Below are 19,978 nucleotides of genomic sequence, written 5' to 3' on the forward strand. Positions count from 1 at the left end.
ATAGGTTACATTTCCTGAAGCCAGTGACTTCCCATTTTAAGAGCTTGATGCCACCGTTATACAGTGCACAAAGCACGCAACACAATGTCAGACAAATGGAAATAGGCATTTGTTAGCAGAAAAACAGAATAAAAAGTAAGTGGAAAGGAGAGTGCTCTATATCTAATTATCTGAATGTCTAATTGATCTACAGGTGTAAGGGCGTTAACTCAAATAGAGATAATACTCTCTAGTTTCACATTCTTAACACAAGGAGTATATATTAATTTTGTAAATTCTGGTGTCAGTCAGTATTTCTACACTATTTATGGTCTAAACTGCAAGTTGAAGCAAGCAGTGGCAAAGCCAAAGCCATTAGCCGTTTGCCAATTATTGTTTTGTCATGGTTTTTGCGAAACTTTATTGTTCAGGAAGCAAACAGGCCCTCGTCAAGCTAAACATAACATTGGCTGAGGGCAAAAGTGTTGTTTTGATCTCAACAAAGAACATACTGCCAAAGTACTCCCTTGCACTAAAGGGAACTACTTTGTGTGTTAATGTGTACTTTGTGAAAGGGCAGCAAGCCTTAATTCATAGTGAAGTCTGCCAATGACTGAAGTGGGCTGACTCATTGCATTTTGATACATGCTGCAGTGGGCATGAGAAAAAAGTGAATGATAGAACCACAGACCAATGGACAAAGTCTGGCTTAAAACACCTATAGGTAAAAATCTAAAAGTTCTTGGCTAACACAGACTTACAAAAGGCAATCGGTCTGCATTGGTGGCTAAGAAAGTAGTAGAAAAAAAAGAAACAAGAAAGAAAAAAGGAATGAAAGGAAAGCACAGGAAGCAAGAAAGAAAAACAAGGAATGAAAAGTAAAGAAAGAAAAAAGGAAGGAAATATGGAAAGAAAGAAACAAGGAAATAATTAAAAAAGGATATAAGGCCAGAAAGAATTAAAGATGGAAAGATAGAAGGAAAGAAAAACAAATGAAAAAAAGGGAAAAAAGATAAAAAGGAAGATACGAAAGTAAAGGAAGGAAGGAGAGAAAGAAGGAATGACACATTTAGGGTTGCACAGATGCAGCACCATCGTGAAGTTATATTCAGAGTACATGTGAGCAGCAGTCAGATAAAGTAATTAGCATTGGCAAGAGACAGGAAATGATAACGCTGGAATGTGCCCTGTGTTCTCATCTGATAGAACACTCAAGAAAGGGGGAATAGACCTGGTACAGACAACTAGATAAGGCCCATCAAATCAAAACTACAAAGTTGTCAACGTACACACTGTTTTTTATTTAAACAGACTAAGACCAAACATTGAATATATTGGTCTGTGATTTTTTTATTATTCTTTGGTCATTTATGTTTTTTTACTTATTTGTTGTTGTTAAAAAAGCAGTGAAAACACTTTTTTATGGAGCATAAACAAACATTCACATTCACATTATGTTGAAAATGTTTTTGAAATACATACAAGGACAGTACAAATCCATAAGAAATCATAAAATTTCTAATTTGAAAAGACCAGTCATCAATTTTAAACGAATGCAGCAGCAATAATGGAAACACATCTTGCAATTAGTGAATTCTGTTTCAAAACTGCTGCCCACTGGGAACCCGTGTTATGACCCCAGAGGTTAGAGATTATCTACCCACTCCATCTAGATTAGTATTTAATGAATTTATATGTTCCCACATGGTGATGGTGCTGACTCGTTTCGATCCCCAATATTATTCTTGGGGTTTTCTCTTCAGGGCATTGACTGGTTGTGTAATCTGAAATTTAAAATTAAAAAGTTTTAAATTCCTACCCTTTTTCTTCGGTCAAACTTGAGCATTATCGGGTTTTTAACTAAATTCTTGGTACCTGCCAGATCTTCTAACTGGGCGTCTTCGTCTTAACTCAAAAGATGCCTAGGATTCTGTGCTATATTCATTTGCTTCATCTTGCCAAAGCACTTAGAACCGTCTGTATGTGTACAAAATAGAGCAGACATTGTTGGAGTTAATCATCTACGTAACAAAGGTGAACTAGTGGTCGAGGAAAATACTACCCCTAATAAGAAGTCATGCTTATGAAGATAAAAAAATATCAGTTTCAAACACACCGCACTTTGTCTCTTAACCTGCTGCTACTTTATCTATATAAATGCTGTTTGTGACCCAAAAGGATGCTCTGCTGGGATTTTTCCCCTCTCGGTGTTTGGACAAGTGGAAAGAGCAGACATCAGAGTGGGTGTGGCCTATTAAAAACTGGGACCAGGATTGGCTGGAAGAAACAACCTGGGCACAGCACTGTTGGAGCAGTAAGACAGTGATGCAATGCGAAGTGTAAAAACTACACTGGCTGGCAGGTCAAAGGGAAGAGGACATGGAAGGCTGCCAGCTTTTTGACCAATTGTTTAGCGTTGTACTGCGAAAAGACAGTTAGGTTTGCAATTAGAAAATCAGAGTAGCAGCAAGAAATAAAGGAGATAAGAAGCTGGGGTCTTGTAGTTTTGGAACGAAACAGGAACACGACACCCACAGCAGTGACAGGGTGAGCTCAATAACTGACTTTCTGAGAGCAACTTTACCCCATTAAAGGAAGTTAACTACAGAATGCCTCCTCATGTAAACTAATCAGCACAGGCATTATGCTTGCTTGGAAAGGTAAAACTATAAAACTGGCAACAGTGTCAAGACAGCAAACTATAAAGCACTTAGTTTTCAGCCTTGCCTACGAAGGGTATTGGTCTAGCTAGTGTTTGAACCAGGACCGGTCTTGGACTTGCCCTTCTTTGGGAGCATGAAAAGGGATGGCGGGTAACCTTCAGCCTAGGTGGAGTAGGAGAAATTTGGGAAAGGTTGTGTAATTTCTGCTCAAAATTCTCATTTTGAATGTGGTATTGACTTCTTGCCTCACTCACAAGTTATATATTTACAGCACTAGGCACACTTTCCGCCTGTAAAAACCTGCACTGCCCCCCCTCAACACTTTGATTACTGTTTAAAGTGTTCTCACTCATTTGGTGAAATTTCACTATTTCTGCAGTATCCTATTTTGCTTATGTTACCATCTGGATTACTGAGCCACCGATCTTCACCCTTCTGACGTTCAGCACACACAGCTCCAATGCCCCCTGTCTAGGATGGCAGTATGGGAATGCCTATATAATTTAAAACATCCATAACTCCCAACAGGAGTATCCTACATCCTGCAGATGTCAGTAGGCAGAATATCTACACATCAAATTGACAAACACATCAGTAAAGAGTAGACATACATTGAACACCTTGCAACTACACTATACAGTGTCAAGTTGGCAGGTTCAACAGTAAGGTTAGCCTCAAAATGACAATATGTAACACTTTACAGTTGATATCTCTGCAACAGTAAAAGGAAGTGACCACTGGCCTGGAATCAGGGAAACTAGCACATGACAATGCAAACACCCTCAAAGGGTAGTTTCACTTTTCCAGAACGTCCTGAGGGGTACCACAAGCCAGAATTCTTGCATCAACAATGTTTCAGGAAGTACAACTGAACTGTGTAATCTTAACGAACCTAGTCATTTAACAGTGCTTCCCGGGGTTGTGCCTCTTCTGTTCCTGGGTCTACATGACATAGTATATACCCACTTTATTTAACAGTGCGTCCATGGATTGGGTCTTGGTCTCTTCTAAATGTACTTTATAACATAATCCCTGAAGGACTTCACATATCCATGTGTTACACACTCTAGACTCTCAAATGTAGGACTTTCCTTACCCACTTGTATAGGATGTATGTTGACAGCTATGATTGCTCCTGGATGTGGGGAGATCTCACCCACTAGGTTTGCTCCACAAGCAGGCATGGACTCAGTATGGCTAAGTAGAGGGGGGGGGGGTTAAGGGGATTGGTTGGTAGATAAACCTTTATTGTTTCCTTATCAGCTTAAGCCTTGTGACACGTATGCCAACACACGTCTGGGTTTCTTGCACTGTTTAGCATTTCATATAAGTTTCATATTGGTGTTTTTTGGAGAGGTCTAGTACATGCTTGGTGCTCCCGCCTGACTGGTTTTCTTCACAGTGTATGGCAATACTTATTTTTACAATAGTTTGTCCAGGTTTATAAAAATGCAAAAAAGTTAATTTCAGAGACATTCACTGCATCATGTTTGAAAGATATCTATAAGTATCACCAAACAACTAATCTATAGGCAAATCTACGTCCAACACTATGAACCATGCACTTCAAAGGGGTGCCAGGAGCCTGATGCAAACTGAAGCTCTTTTTGGTCCTATCAGGTGTATGAAGCACTATATAAATGCTGCAGTAGAATACAATACAATGAGGCTACTGCAATAGTATCCCCCACAGACATCAGAACACGTGGAAAAGGGGATGTATCCAATACGGAGTTACCGACCACTGGAACATGTGGATGATAGCTCTCTGTTTTGTGGTAAAGAGCAAGCAAATTTAAATAATGTATTAGTTAAAACGGAGCAGAAAATGGCATCAAATCGGTGTCATTATGTTTAGGCGACTCCAATATTTCCCATGACCCTTTCCAGCAAAGCCAGAGTTGAGCTTAATGAAAGCTACGTCACACACCGGATATGTAAGTCGGAGGCATTAGTGTGGCAACAGGCCAAAACAGAAACTCATTACTTTGCGACAGGCCATAGAAAATTATGTTGTGCTGATTGAAGGCAGATGGACTACTTGTCTAATGCATTTATACCCCTGGTAACACTAGTAACTGTTGTCTTTGATTGGTGGATACATTAATTTCTCGCCCAGAATTCCTGAGCTCAATATTACTATAATTTGATGCTGGGTAAGTATAACAGAAGGCAAAGAGACTGGGGCGCACTGTAGCTCTGTGGAAAAAATGAAGTGAAGCTATACTCAAATCAATGTGTAGTTCACATAATCTAGGGAGTGACTAATTAGAGCAGTCATAATGGTAATGACTAAGAGCACAGAGTAATTTGCAGGTAATATAGTTTTGGATTTCTGGAAAATATATTAAAAGGTACTGTCCAAGACGTATAGAAAACAAACAGAAGACAAAGCAAATAGGTGGATCTTATGTATACTCTGTCAAGCCAGACCTAAAAATCCATGTACGTTAATGACTGCCCTCTTTCCATCTGTGCTGCTGCCAGAGAGAAACGCCATAAATTATCTAGTTATCTAAGACACTTCAATAGCATTACATTGCCAAGTATGTGCCTCTGAAAGCTCATGGTCAGACAGCTGGATAAATAAACAAAATTATCATAGATGTGTGGAAGCAAACACTATTTTGTGGAGCACACATCTTCTGCCTAAACATGTACTCCTTTCTCCCCCCATGTGTGGGGAGCCAAGGCCCTCTCCTGGTGATACTCACGTAATTGTCTGGCAACAGCTGCGCTGCCAAGCCAGACCATAAAAACTGAGACACTTGCATTAAAACGGTGGTAAGGATGAGCTACTTCTGGAGTCAGCATAAGCCCTGCAGAAATCTCAGCCTGAAGAATTTTATGTTAGATGTAATTTATGAAAATCTAAATTTGATCTGTGGCACAGAGTAATTAGTGCCACAATGAGATGCAGAGTATAAATAGAAGAGTTACAAACTCTGCAAACCCTGCTAACTGATGTAAACCCATTGATTAGGAGAGTACAGGCCCTCTCATGGGTTAAGCAACAGGTCACCCCGATCCACGAGGGAACAGACAGGACTTTCAAACAAGGAGACAATACATACGGTCAATCTATGGTTAGGAAACTTAATGACACACGGGGCCTTAAGGAGTACTTGCCAATGTGGTCGTGGAAGGGTGTTTGGGAGAACTCGGAATGGTTCCTCTGAACTCAGAAGACCGAGAAGGCAAGACAGTGTCTTGAAAAACAGACATATGCTCAAGTTGAGAAATGAGCACACTGACACACAAAGGGGTGACATTGCCCAATGGTTAACCAAGATCGTAACAGGATTTGCACATTTTGGGCATGGTCGTGCAATGAGAGGAAAACGTGGAGTGGTGTTCAGTGAAGATAGAAGAGTCTGTGTTCTCCAGGGGTCTCAAGACCCAAGTCACACCCTGCATCCAACGAATATGAAAGATCATGTGCGGATGACAGAAACTAATGGAAACAATAGTAAAACATTACTTCCTACCTCTCTGTAGAAATTACAGAGGCTTCAAGATATCTTAACCGAGGCATTTGATCAGACTCTTAAAATAGTCGACTGGGTTCTGTGACCTAAGGTCAGAGGGCATGATCTTCATTAAATTTATGGAAGTGACCGCGGGGGAATCTGTACCCCGCCGTTACTGCCCGATCCGTCACCGGCCCCGTCCCCTTAGGCAGTTTATCTCCCCGGTTCCGGGCACTGAGTCCACCTAATCCCCGTCTTGACCTTTTCCCCCCCTTGATACTCCTATGGATTGGTAGGGTCCCCCCTCTAGGGGAGCACATGCTGCTGTTTCCGATTGTGGGTTACCTTGTGGATTTGTTTTTTGTTGTTATTTATATTAAAATGAAACCGTTATGTGGGGTCCGGATGGCGTGGCTGCCACCGCTTCTAACTCCTGTGCATTTCCCTTTGCCGCGGCATGCGCGCTATTGTTTGTATCACATGCTCCTTTTGCTTGCTAGCGGCCGGCCTGAAGGTTGTAGGCCCATCTTTGTATATTTTTTTAATTTTGTAATAAACGGTTTCAAAAAAAAAAAAATAAAAAAAAAAAAAAAAATTTATGGAAGTGGTTGGCGTTAAGGGAAGGAGATGCCCAGTGCAATCACATATGCATAGTATTGATCAAATAACAGTTTGCTGCTCAGCTGATAGCAAGCGGTGAAAGGTCTTGGAGGCAAAATGTTTGAACCAAAGGTATACTTAGGATAGCTCCAATTGTGGAGGTCTCGCAACAGCAATGAACGGGGTTAGAGAAACATGCTCTTAGCCAGTTGGTATCAGTGGGACTAGGTGTAAGGAGTACTTTAAATCAAACTTCTGCCCTCCTAAAAACAGCTTTAAGAGCTCCAGGCTTAAAACATTTGTGTTATCTGCTGAATTGCTACTTTTTAAACACTTGTTTTCAGAAAACCTTGAATGTTTCCCTTGGCTGGAGTCTCTTGCAATCGTTCTAAGTCCACCAAAGCAGGAAAGGCATGTCAAGTGGAGGAACTGGCATGACTGCTTCCAGTTTGCCTTCATACGCGAACTTGTATTTTTAGGTGTTGTGAAACACCATTACTCAAGATGTATGCTACAATAGATCGCTGCCTAATGCTGCGGTTACCAAAGTGGGACAAGACAACACACCCAATATCGGAGGGAAATACAGCATATCTGCACGGTCTTTAGTATATTTAAAGAACTCTGTTTATTTAACTGCTTTAGCCAAGCTATGTCCCAACATGACTTAACACCAGTTCCATTTATCTTCATCCAAACCGTGTTGGACACTAAATAACACAAAACGCGGGCAGAGCAAGGGCAGTCTGGAGATTGGGAACTGTAGAACTAGAAAAGGAAATTATTTACACTTGATCCTATAACCCAGCCCCCTCCCTTGAGCCTCATGAAAAGAGTTCACAAATGCAAATGACTAGGTTAGGGGTTGTAACTAAAGAAAAAAAGCACAACTGACTCCCACATGCAAAATATGAGTCTGTAAGACAAAGGTACCGACTTGAACATAAATGCAAAGTGTTAAACCTTTCTGGGCAAGGTTTACTCTGGACAACGAAACTGCAAAGGATTTACAAGACTTGTGAACTAACAAAGCTTTGGAAGCAAGACTGCCTGGATTATGCTTCCCTATAGGGTGGAGAGGCTCTCTGACTGATTACTATGCTTCTAAAGTTATGTAACTGATGGATGAACTGTCAGGAAGCATGAAGAATTTCCTACAAAATCAGAATCGTTCAATTCTTACAACTGGAAGGCAGTCAAATGCTGGAAGGTTACTAACGGAATAAGACTGTTCATAGTAAGAAGATCTTACCACGCTTTGGGAAGGCTAGACCATTTTTGCCTCACATACATGGGGTGTGGGGGCACTGTTTACATGCATGAGTTGTGAAAAAACTTACTCTTGGTCTATTTCTTTTTAAATGAGATGGCGCCAACCTCAACTTGCACTATGAACCCAAGTTGCAAGTGGGGATCAGATAGTTAAGTTCAAACTTATGAAATGCCTTATAAGTACCTACACTGAGTGACCAACTAAAAATGTATTCAGGGAACAAGAGAAATAAATTCATAACTGGGAACGTCTGATGTAGCTCACACTTTGGTGTTCTGAGGTACTCGCAATTTTCAAAGAATTTTCTTTAGTTATACAAACATAAATGCATTACAAAAGTCAACCTTTAATCGTATAATGAGACTAAAAAATAAGGAACAATGTACCTCAGAAAAAAAAATGACTGCAGGAGACCACTACCTCATTTACTTGATGATCTGTGGACACGGAGGTATCGAAAAGGTAGCAAGGCATTAATATGCAAAGAGCAGATTAATTCCGAATTGAAGAATTCTAATGAATATGAAGAGACTTGTTCCGATAATTGAAGGAAATGATAATATTTTTTTTTAAGACTGGCTTTAGAGGCCTTAGATACAGAAAAGGCCTTCAATTTGATCTTATGGCACAATATATTTGCAGTATTACAGGCAATGTCCTTTGGTCCCATCATAAAACACTTTTATTACTGGTACTAGCCGATTGAGGAAGGGGTGTAATCACAAGACTGTATAAAGCGATACAAGCAGATAGACAGAAGACACTGCCAGTGGGACATGTATGGGGAACAGATTCTATGTCAGGACCGGAGGCTCCGATTATGCTTCTCATTTCTTTGCTTTTTATTCACAGCAGCCAATCAAAACACTTTCTCAAAAAACTACAAATCCCATGAACACTAAGTGCACATAACAACCATAGAGTGCATCATATAAAGGACTCAACAGAGGTGACCACGTCCTCTTTCTTTGCTGCTCCGCAGCCAGTTAAGTGCCTCTTACCACTATTACTGGTTGGTTCTAGCGCTTGATTGCTGACATGTGTTTGTTTAATTGCGCTTGGTAACGCGCAGTATAGTATTGTTTTAAGCTGTTAATTGCTCTGGATTGGGTTACCGTGGGCTAGCCGTTACGGGCTTGGAGTTGATAGTGTGCGCAGTGGCGGCTGACCGCTTTCCCCATGCTTGCTTCCCCTTGTCCTCGCTCGCGAGCGCTGCGGCCTCCCCTGTGGGGCGCGCCGCGCCGTGCCGTTCGCAGTTACCTGTGGAGAGGGAGTCAGGGTGTGAGGGCTGCGCGTCGCTCAATCGCACAGTCCTCTTTCTATTGTTGTGGGCGGCCGTAACCGCGCATGCGCGGCGGCCATTTTGGGGCATAGTTTTCAGTACGGAGAGCGCGTAACGCGAAAACTGCTCCAAATTCAAATTCCAGCTGCATTTTCAAGTGCAAAAGTGTCCGTTTGCAACCCCCGCCTTACGCCTGCTGTGGTATAGGTGCAGTGAGCCGCTAAACGTTGCATAGGCTTTGCCTAGAGAGAGGTGTTTTGGCAAGCCTTCCCTCCACAATTAAAAGAAAGGTTGTTGTTACAGGCTTGCCTGGGGTCTTACCTCTCCCCCGTGACTGTCCAGGTCCTGGACTTTTGGTTTGAGGATTACTCCTTCCTTGGTATAGCTTTCAAGTTAATTGATTTGTTGGCCGGTGCTCCAATATGGCAGACTATATGTATGAGGAGGAATATTATTATTATTATTATGAGGCTGAGCCTGCGGGCTCCTTGGAACACGACCTCGTAGAGGCACTAGATGCTGGGGTCCAGAAATCAGTTAACTTGGCTCTGGTCAGGGCTATTGCACCCTTGAAGCGACATCTCAACAAGTATGCGCTGCAGCAGGGATGGATTCCCGCTGCGCCTACTCCTCCTAAGTCTAGCGCTGCGCATGAAACTAACCCACATAAAGCTGATTTTGCAAGGCTGGCGGATTCCTTGGCCAAAGACCAGGACTCAACCACACAAGCCGACCCTTCTGAATCTTTCGACGACGAGCCTGGCGATTCCTCCCCAGACCAGGAATCTGATGACCAGGTAGCAGCCGAGCCAGCCAAGAAAAAAAAGGAAATAGCATCATTTGGAGAACCCCTCTCAACCCAAAGTCCTAAATTTTGAGCCGGATGATATCATCCACCCTCATTTGACGGCATGGCTCCCGGCACAAGAGGTGGTGGACTATGTACAATTGCACCTCCGTCGGCCCTACGATAAAGACGCAAGAGCTCGACTGCGGTCTGAATGCCCTAGACCAGATGGAAACCGGGGCGTCCATCAATCTGGACGAGCTTATCGGATGGGCACAAAGAGCCGTATGTCAGCTAGGCAACGCAAATTGTGCCATGTCTAGCGAAAGAAGATGATCCATTCTGCTCAAGCTAGACCCCAAGCTCGCGGAATTGTCTACTTCAGAAGCAGGACCCATTGCTCAGGGCCTCCTCTTTGTCCAGCGATTCCTGAAGGAACTCACGAAATTCGTGGCGACCTTCAGTGGCCTTGACAAGGCACAGGAATCATTGAAACGTGCCTTCCGTCCGGTTTTCAGTCGGGCGGACGAAATAGAGGGCGGTCGTTTGGCCGAGGACACCAAGGCGCCCCAAGAGGCCAATATCAGCAACAGCGGGGAGGATATCAGGACAACAACTCCTCTTCTACCCCTCCAGACGGGCACGGAATAGGTTCCGCAGGGGCAGAATCAACGGCAATCGGACCAGCCAGCACGACTCTGGGAATGCAGGTGAGACTGGTTTTACCTTCAGAGGTGATATTGGGAGGATGCATTCAGTGTTTTCTTCAGGCTTGGCAAATGATCTCGCAGGATGCTTGGATCCTGGAGACCGTTCAGGGCTACAAGCTGGAGTTGTACGGCACCCCTGTTCAGGGCCCATTATCCCCTCCGATATATTTTTCCCAACACGATCAGAGTTTTATCACAGACAAGATCAAGTCTCTAGTGCGGAAAGGAGCTGTTGGTCTAACACAACTCCATCCGCGGGGTTTTGTCAGCAACGTGTTTCTAGTCAAGAAAAAAGGGGGCGGGTCCAGGTTGGTCCTAAATTTGAAGGAGTTCAACGGTTGGATAGTGTATTGCCACTTCAAGATGGAGGGTATCCATCTTTTACAGGAAGGAGATTGGATTGTACATCTGGATCTCAAGGACACGTACCTATCCGTCCCTATTTACACCCATCATCGTTCCTCCAATTTGTCTGGCAAGGCAGGTGCTACGAGTACAAGGTCCTTCCCTTCGGGCTATCTTTGGCACTGTGGTGCTTCACAAAGCTCCTTCGCCCGGTGGTGGAATCCTTAAGAGCGCGCGGGGTACGGCTGATCGTCTACTTAGACGACATCATTATAATTGGCGAATTGTCCTCGGCTTGTGGCCACTCATCTGGAATGGTCCATATCTCTCCTTCAAAGCTTAGGCTTTGTGGTAAATCCTCAGAAATCCATCTAGTCTCCCACGTAATCAATAGAATTTCTGGGGTTCCAGATCGATTCATGGAGCTGCCAGCTATTGCTTCCATCTCAGAAGATCAGAACCATCAAGAAGGAGTTGCGGGTCATATTGAACAAGCAAGTTGTGTCGTTGAGGTCGGTGGTGCAGATCGTGGGGCTATTGGCCTCCTCGATACAAGCCATTTTCCCAGGCCCTCTGCACTATCGGGCGCTCCAACGCTTAAAGATCCAACATCTCCGCAAAGGCCTCAGATATGCAGAAAAGATTCCTCTTTCTGAAGAGGCGAGGTGGGAGATGCGATGGTGGCTCGAGCACATGGAGTCATGGAACGGCAGAGCCATATTCGGGTCCAGTCCCGACATTGTGATCGAATCGGACGCCAGCCGCTGGGGCTGGGGAGCGCGTTGAGGCTCAATATCCACTGGGAGTCGTTGTTCACACCAATAACTATCCTTGCACATCAGTTGCTTGGAGCTGCTGGCAGGCTCTTTCGCGATCCGCAGTCTTTCACCCCAGAAGACGGATTGTTGCATTCTCTTATGAACGGACAATATTTCAGCGGTTCGCCATGTCAACAAGCTGGGAGGAACCAAATCCAAGATTCTGGCAGAAATAGCCAAGGATTTTTGGCATTATTGCCTGCTCCACAGAATATCAGTAGTGGCAGAGTATCTCCCAGGGCAAAGCAACGAAGTAGTCGATTGGCACTCCCGCTACCTTCAGGACTTCAGCGATTGGAGGCTTCACCCTAGAGTCTTTCGTGCTCTGAACCTCATATGGGGTCCATGTCAAATAGACCTCTTTGCTTCACACCTCAACCGGCATCTACCGGAATTCTACAGTTGGCGTCCCGATCCGGAGGCAATAGCCTCGGATGCATTTCTCCAAATATGGCCCCAGACTCTGAATTACACGTTTCCACCATTCATGAGGATTCCCAGAGTCTTGGCCCAGACCAAGCGTCAGCAAGCGGAATTAGTGCTTATCACCCCGTTGTGGAGGGCTCAGTCCTGGTTCCCGACGGTCCTGGATCTGTCCTGTTCTGTACCCTTTCGTCTTCCGCAGAGATGGAATCTGCTGTTAGATCCTCAGAAGGCTCCTGAACCATTGATCGAGTCAGGGCAGCTTCCTCTGGTGGCTTGGCGAGTTTCAGGGATCGCTGGGAGATCCCAGGACTTTTGAGCGACGCTCACAGGTTCATTAATGAAGCATGGTCGCCCAGCACAAATAAACGATATTCATCTGCATGGAACAGATGGTGTAGCAGGTGTTCTCAACGGAACGCTGATCCCACTACAACAACTGTCTCCATGGTAGTGAATTTCCTGGCCTGGCGGCATCGGGTTTAGCTTACAGAACGGTTAACAATTTTCGATCCACCATCTCGGCAGTACACGTTCAGATAGACGGTAAACCTGTTGGGAGAGCACCCTTTAGTCTGCAAACTACTTAGGGGTATTAGGATGATGAAACCCCCGCACCCTAAATATTCAGCCCTTTGGGACGTTTCTGTGGTATTACGATTTTTGGAGTCCTGGCCTGCCAATAAATACCTATCTCGAAAGAAACTTTCTGCTAAATTAGCCATGCTATTGTGTCTGGTTTCCTGCAAGAGGGTTTCGGACATCCGCGCCCTCGATCTCGCGGGACGTCAGTTTTCCCCTGAAGGAGTAACCTTTCTTATATCTAAATGGACCAAGGGAAATTCTACCTCGGTATCTTATCCGGCGTTCCCGGATAATTCTAAGCTATGTGTCGTTCAATGTTTGAAAGCGTACGAGGTAAGTACTGCTGAATTCAGATCTGATATGAATGGTCAATTGTTCATTGCATTACAAAAGCCTTACATGCCAGTGTCCCCGGCCACTTTATCTAGGTGGGTGCGTTGGCTCATGGAGGAAGCAGGCATTGATGTCTCAAAATTTGGCGCCCATTCTGTGCGGGGTGCGATGGCATCCAAATCTTTCTCCATGGGAGTATGCCTGACTGATATCATGAATGCAGCTGATGGCCAGCGGAATCCACGTTTAAGACATTTTATTATAAACCTATCTTGGGTGTGGCGTCATTGGTGGTGGCTCAGCTTTGAACAAGCATAATCGGAGCCTCCGGTCCTGACATAGAATTAAAAATTTGCGAACATACGGGACAAGAATTTTCAATTCTATTAAGGACAACGGAGGCAAGGATTATCCCCACCCAGGGTTATGGTACTGTTGTCATGTATAGTTGTTGATATTTTCATGCATGTTAGAGTTGTTACACTGTATAAGATTCACCCCCCCCCCTTGTGTTTGAATGGCATGCTTAAGATCTCCATGGGGTTATTTTCCTATATTACGGAAATTTATCTCTGTTCTTTTCAGGTACTGATGGCAAATGAAGGATTCAACGCTTCGACGTTTAAAGGATTGGTCCCTCTGGATCTTTGTTGCGTTTTGCTCGCCGAATGTTGAAAGTTCATGGAATCGTCTTCACGTTCTCAGGCCTCAATGTTCATCTGTCTTATGTCTGGATCGTGAAGGACTCTTCCGCCAGGGGAAAACTTTTGGACCGATGTTGAGTTCCTGTTCGTTTCAAGTATGCTGAGATCGAGCAAATAAAGAGGACGTGGTCACCTCTGTTGAGTCCTTTATATGATGCACTCTATAGTTGTTATGTGCACTTAGTGTTTATGGGATTTGTAGTTTTTTGCGAATCAAGTGTTTTGATTGGCTGCTGTGAATAAAAATCAAAGAAATGAAAAGCATAATCCTCGCCTCCGTTGTCCTTAATAGAATTGAAAATTCTTGTCACGTATGTTCGCAAATTTTTAACTGTGGGGCAGATTTTGAAGCCACACAATGGGAGAACGCTCTGCAATTACTGCAACAAATATCCAGCAATTGCCAGAATGAGACTTGCGTAATTCAATGCTATACACATTAAATACTTTACACCACCAACAGAGACACTAGTTGTCCCAGAATGCAAACAAACACCTTTTTTTCACACAATTTGGGACTAGCAAGGTGGTCAGATTTACTGGGGAACGTAGAGAAGTAGAGTGTTGGACATCGCTAGACTGACAGAGATAAGGCCCCAAACATACTTATTACCAGTTGGATGTAAACAAATCCAAATGTAAAAAAAAAAAAGTTACGTTATAAATCATTTTATTGGCAATTTGCATTGTAAACAACACTAAAACACTGCAGCAAAATTCGGTTATTCTTTGAGCCCCATTTCAGATTAAAAACACAACATTTCTTAAAAGCACACATTACCATCAAATATGCAAATTAGCTTTACTTTTCCAGAGATAATTTCTCCCTTAAAGGTTCATTTTGCTCCATTCTCGTCACTAAAATACATTCATGTTCGAGGTCAGCCTCACGTTTCATAGACTCGTTTCATTGACATTCTGCAGCATTCGAGCCCAGCTTTTCATTCAGCCACACTGTGTTCCTCGATTGCCCTCAAGCTTGCCCAATATCTCTTTTCGCTATTCCCAGATCCATGCCCACTAAATCTTTCACATACCTGTTCGCTCCAAGCTCATCTTGTATATTTAGCAGTGCTGGGAGTGAATAAGGATAATGTGTCGTGAGATATTGGATATAGTCTTAGCCACTACTTTCGACGGATTGGGGTGCAACCCCTAAGCTCTAATGCTTTCAATACTCTAGAAACATGGAGTTGGGAGGCAGAGGAAACGGCTGCTCTGTTGTGACATCCCAGTAGTGAAAACTATTTTTCCCTCACAAATGTGACATCACATCAGTGAATGCTAAATTTAATTCCCTGGTGGATGCTAAAAGCTTCTTATAGACAAAGATATATAATTAACGCACATAGAAAGTGACATTCAACATTTGTACAAATGAGTAATTCGATGGTATTACTTCTACAAAGTCCTAACAATTCTTGAGACACATAAGAATAGGTGTTTTATAGGCCTTCATACGATGCCTGGCATTTCTAAACGCTGTAACTAAGAGGTAATTAACACCTAATTTTATGGTAATAATAAAGAAAATTCATACTGCTAGCAGAAGTGTGTGCGTGGAAATGGCTTCCCATACCATAAAGAACTCTGTTCTGCCTTTCCAACATCTCCATTTTCCCCAGCTCCCCACTTCACCTTCATCTCCTCTATCCAGAGCTACAAGCAAATTTACTAGTTTACATAGTTTATTTCTGGAGTGTGTTGGATAGTGACACATTTCCACTTAGTAACAGTGTGAGCAGAAATAAACAGATGCAATTATTGGACACCTCTCAATCTCTTTCCTACTAGGATACAATGGCTAAGAGAATTGCATGTTGGGTTAAGGAGGTTTATAAATCAGGTCCAGGCTTCAGCTGGGATTAACACTGCATACAATAGGGCACAGTCCCTTCTTGTATGCATTTTGGAGGGCAGTTCTTGAGGTCTTCGTGGAGGGTTAGGAATATACTTTGTACAGGTTTGCTTACAGTTTTTCTGAGAACGGTCAAGTTCAGCTGCAGTTACAGAGATGAAATAGAATTTTCCACACCTGAGCTCCCACAAAACCAATACAAATCCTACCACAGGTCGGCTGGTTAAACTATGCCTAAACAAGCTGATTAGGTTTGCTGGATCTCAAATCCCGCTTTGAAATCTCGTTCCTGAACAACAACCTCTAGACATTTTGAACCGGTTCATGTCTGAGCTTTGAAGAGGATGTAGAGGATGTTGAGCTTTATTTTCTGAACCATTGGTAGCCAATGAAGTCTTTCCAGAGCATATGTGCCATGTTAAGACTTCCTTATGTTAAAACATCTGGCTGGCTTTGTGGTCTCCCTTCTTTGGGCTTCATGTTTAGACATTACAGTAGACGAGTCAGAAAACAACATGGCTCTCGATGACAAAGATAACAGCATCAGGAGGCTTCACTGCTGATGAGGAGGAACCAACTGTGATCTGTTGGCTTACATCTAATATGAAAGAGCAACAACATTAGAGCACCGTTCCAATGATGCAGGGCCATATTTCAGACAGTCTAATAAAGTATTAGGTCCGTGTTGTCAAACTGCCAAACGACTGAGAAGATTAGGATTTCAGAGCGCCTTCCATGGAAAGTAGTACATCTAGTTTGCATACTTCTCCAGTCTGAAGATTAACTGTAATGATCAGCCATGTTCTTGCATACGAATTGCAGCTTGAAACCGGTCTTTATTTTGCTGGCTCTAGCAGGTCAGAATGACTGACAGTTTCAAACATTCCTCTCATCACCTTTTGTGTTTGATTTAACATCCAATGGGGTTCAGGGTATGCCCAAGTGTGGATCTAAGCTTCATTTCACAGACAAGGCCTAATGAGGCCGAAATTAGTCTTAGTTGCTAGTGTTCCTTCTGGAGGAGTCCTCGTCTGGCAGTTCGGGATGGACTGTTCCCATGACGAGCGGAGTCAGAAATGATTTGCATAAAGCAGGTCTCTGTCTAGAGTGGCACAGTGGGCGAAAAATGATGGGTTGGAATGCTATTCAGAGTGACTATCAGTGCTTTAGACTATTTGCAAGCAATCCTTATCACCTTTAATGTGTTAGTTGTGTCTAGTGTGATTAATCAACGTATCATGTCCTATTGATTGATGGGCTTTATTAAGAGCAATGGCTAACCAAGGGTATCTCGGCACTAAGGTGTGCCAAAGTCGGTCAACTGAGTACAGAACTAGACACAAAACGTTTAGTGACAAGCTAGGTCTTCAAGACTTTTTGAAAAGAGAGAAGATTAAAATGTAGTCCAAGCACAAACAAAAATGTATTTCAAAGAATAGGAGCCATACTATAGAAAGCTCTGCCTCCGTGTCTCACATGCTTAGTCTTTGACACCACTACTATCCAATTGCCTGTCGAACATAGGCATCTTCTAGGAACATAGTGCTTTATTTTTCTGCTAAGTTAAGCACACAGTGAACCAAAGAAGACTTCATATGCAATACACAAGGTCTTGAATCAGATTATGGTAGCCAATGCAGTTTTCCAGATTCACCGATAATAATGGGGGATTTAAGGAGGCCAAGGATTAATCTACCTACCGCATTCTGAGCAATCTGGAATCTTCGTAACAAATACTGCAGAAGGCCCAGATACAGCACATCTCCATAGTGACTCCAACCGCGATCCAATGAGCGCTTGCGCAACTGTCTTCAAGGTAGTAGGCGACAGTAGACAGATATTACATAGCATGCATAGGCTGATAAAGCAGAGTGAAACCATCTTTGCCATATGTGCAGAGAAGGTTAATTGGTCTTCCATAAAAATGCCAGATTTCATGCCTTTGATACAGGAGTAGGATAGTTAACTAGCGGTTCTGGACACCATGAAGGGGAGCATTCAGGGCCCCCCTATAGTTGGTTTGAAACAAGTCCCCTCATAGTGGAATGTAAGTAAAGAAGGAAAGGAACCCAGCCTCTCTAGCCGCATGCCACTATACTTCCTGTTACGATCGCAATGTGTATGTAATGAGACTGGCACACAAATGGATTCATGATACGTTTTGTATTGGTAATATCTTGTCAGTTTTTTTACAGGAGAGAGGCAGACATCTTGCTTCTGGTTGCAAAACTAGACGAAGGTGAAACACAACCCTTTTATTCATTCAACTGCTTTTGAATTTCAAAAGGATAAGAGTGGTGCAATCTTCGAACACAGATGCTTAGCCTCCCAAGCAAATCAATACATCCTCTTATCTGTACTAAAACTTGCTTTTCAAAAGAAAGCAGACTGAACTATGACTCTTTAGACAAGAATATACACATTTCAGTTTATAAAAGCCTTGGCATGCAATGCAGATCTGGGCCTGGAAAAAATCCAGTACAGCCTACTGCTTTCCAGGTCAAAAAGAAAATTTGCCAGCGCAACAAAAACTAGTTATGTGACTTTTAACCACTACTGTGGCCTCTTGTGCCTAAGCTGGCAGTCAATGCACAGTGTTCCCCTGCTCAGAGCCTTGAAGGATAAAACACGGGTAAGCAGAAATATTTTACTGTTATTAATCATAACTAAAAAGGTCTATAAAGCTGTAAATCCACCAACCTATATTAGACCATCTATCTCCATTTGCACTTGGGCTGCATATCATGTACTTGGTGGGGATGACCTACAGGCGCAGAATTGGTAAGGACAGCCTCTGCTGCCATTTTGAGTTTTGTATATGCCCAGTCTAATGCGCTGCTTATATGAGAGGACAGATCTCAGCACACACCTACTTTAGAATAATGGGGTCTGCACAGCTGTAATTACAGCGCACTGTTTGCTGCTTAGACAAGAACATTACTAGCCTTCATGGGAACGGCTGTGATACGTAAAGTTGTTCAAGTCACATTGGCGAGTATTGCCAACATGTGTATAAACTATGCTTATTGGGGGTGAAGAGTGTCTAGGGGACAACTTAATTGATATAAATTAGGCTCTCACTGCTATTGTGCTTTGCACGCCATGCAGAGGATAAAAGTGAACTTTGGTGCAGTGTTAGCTGCACAAAACTGTCTCCATCTCTCCCTGCAGCCTGCATGTTCAGAGTCTGTGGCCACCTAACTCTGTAATTTACTTTTATGCCCCCTCATTACTTAATTAAATACTAATAGTTCTGTGTTTTTCCCCATATTACAGCAAATTAGAATAAATATCTGGCTACAACGTAAATGCAGCCCATTATAAAGAGAGGCCCGGTTGGTTGATTTTGTGACACTGAGTTTCTCATTATATCAAACTACTTACCCCCGGGCCCTGGGAATTGAGGCAGAGTAATCAGAATATGGAGCACATGCTGTTAGGAAATGTTGCATATTTGTGTTGGACTCTGGACTGGTGTGATGTGCGGGCGGGGGGGGGGGGGGGGGGGGGGGGGGAGGGGGGGAGGGTTTGGGGGTCTGATGTTTTGCAGACCAGGGGGGATTGAACAAGGATGCCAATTCTCACTGTTCTTCTATCCATATTGGTACCGTGTATGGGGACGAGCTCCCCGGTGTCCTTATAAATGCCAATAAAGTTTGTTGTCAAAAACTACTTACTCCGGAAGCAGTGGGATAAGTGGACTCACTCCATTTCTGTCTCTGAAGACGAGCGTCCAGACCGTGGTCAGAGCGAGAGGTGGCTCTCCACATAAATTGTCTGGAACTTCTCACAGGATCCTCTGTGGTGTGGAGTCTAGCACCAACAAGGTTTCTTGTGCCATTCTACTGAAGATGGACAACATCTTGGTAGTGAGATATATAAATCGCTTGGGGAGGATACCAAGTCGAAAGGTACTGGTGGACTTGGCCATGGACTTCTGGAACCACTGTCTGGAGCACAAGTTGTTGGTGATGGCAGAATACCTATTGGGAAGACTCAATTAGTCTGCAGACTGGCGTTCCAGACACCTGAAGAATTACAGCGCATGGAAGCTGGATTCCTCTCGGTTCCAAAGAATCATGGATCAGTGAGGTCCATGCCAGGTAGATCTCTTTGCGGCGAGACTCAACCATCAACTTCTGTGCTTT

At 43.4% G+C, this 19,978-nt stretch overlaps 1 protein-coding gene across 2 annotated transcripts in view; it reads right to left on the reverse strand.

The window, feature by feature from the left end:
- The window catches only part of PDCD6 (programmed cell death 6), a 123,017-nt gene that overhangs the window by 57,037 nt on the left and 46,002 nt on the right, over positions 1 to 19,978 (reverse strand). The window lies entirely within an intron of this gene.

This window comes from Triturus cristatus, chromosome 5_2, assembly GCF_964204655.1.
Source record: "Triturus cristatus chromosome 5_2, aTriCri1.1, whole genome shotgun sequence".
NCBI classification, from domain to species: Eukaryota; Metazoa; Chordata; class Amphibia; order Caudata; family Salamandridae; genus Triturus; species Triturus cristatus.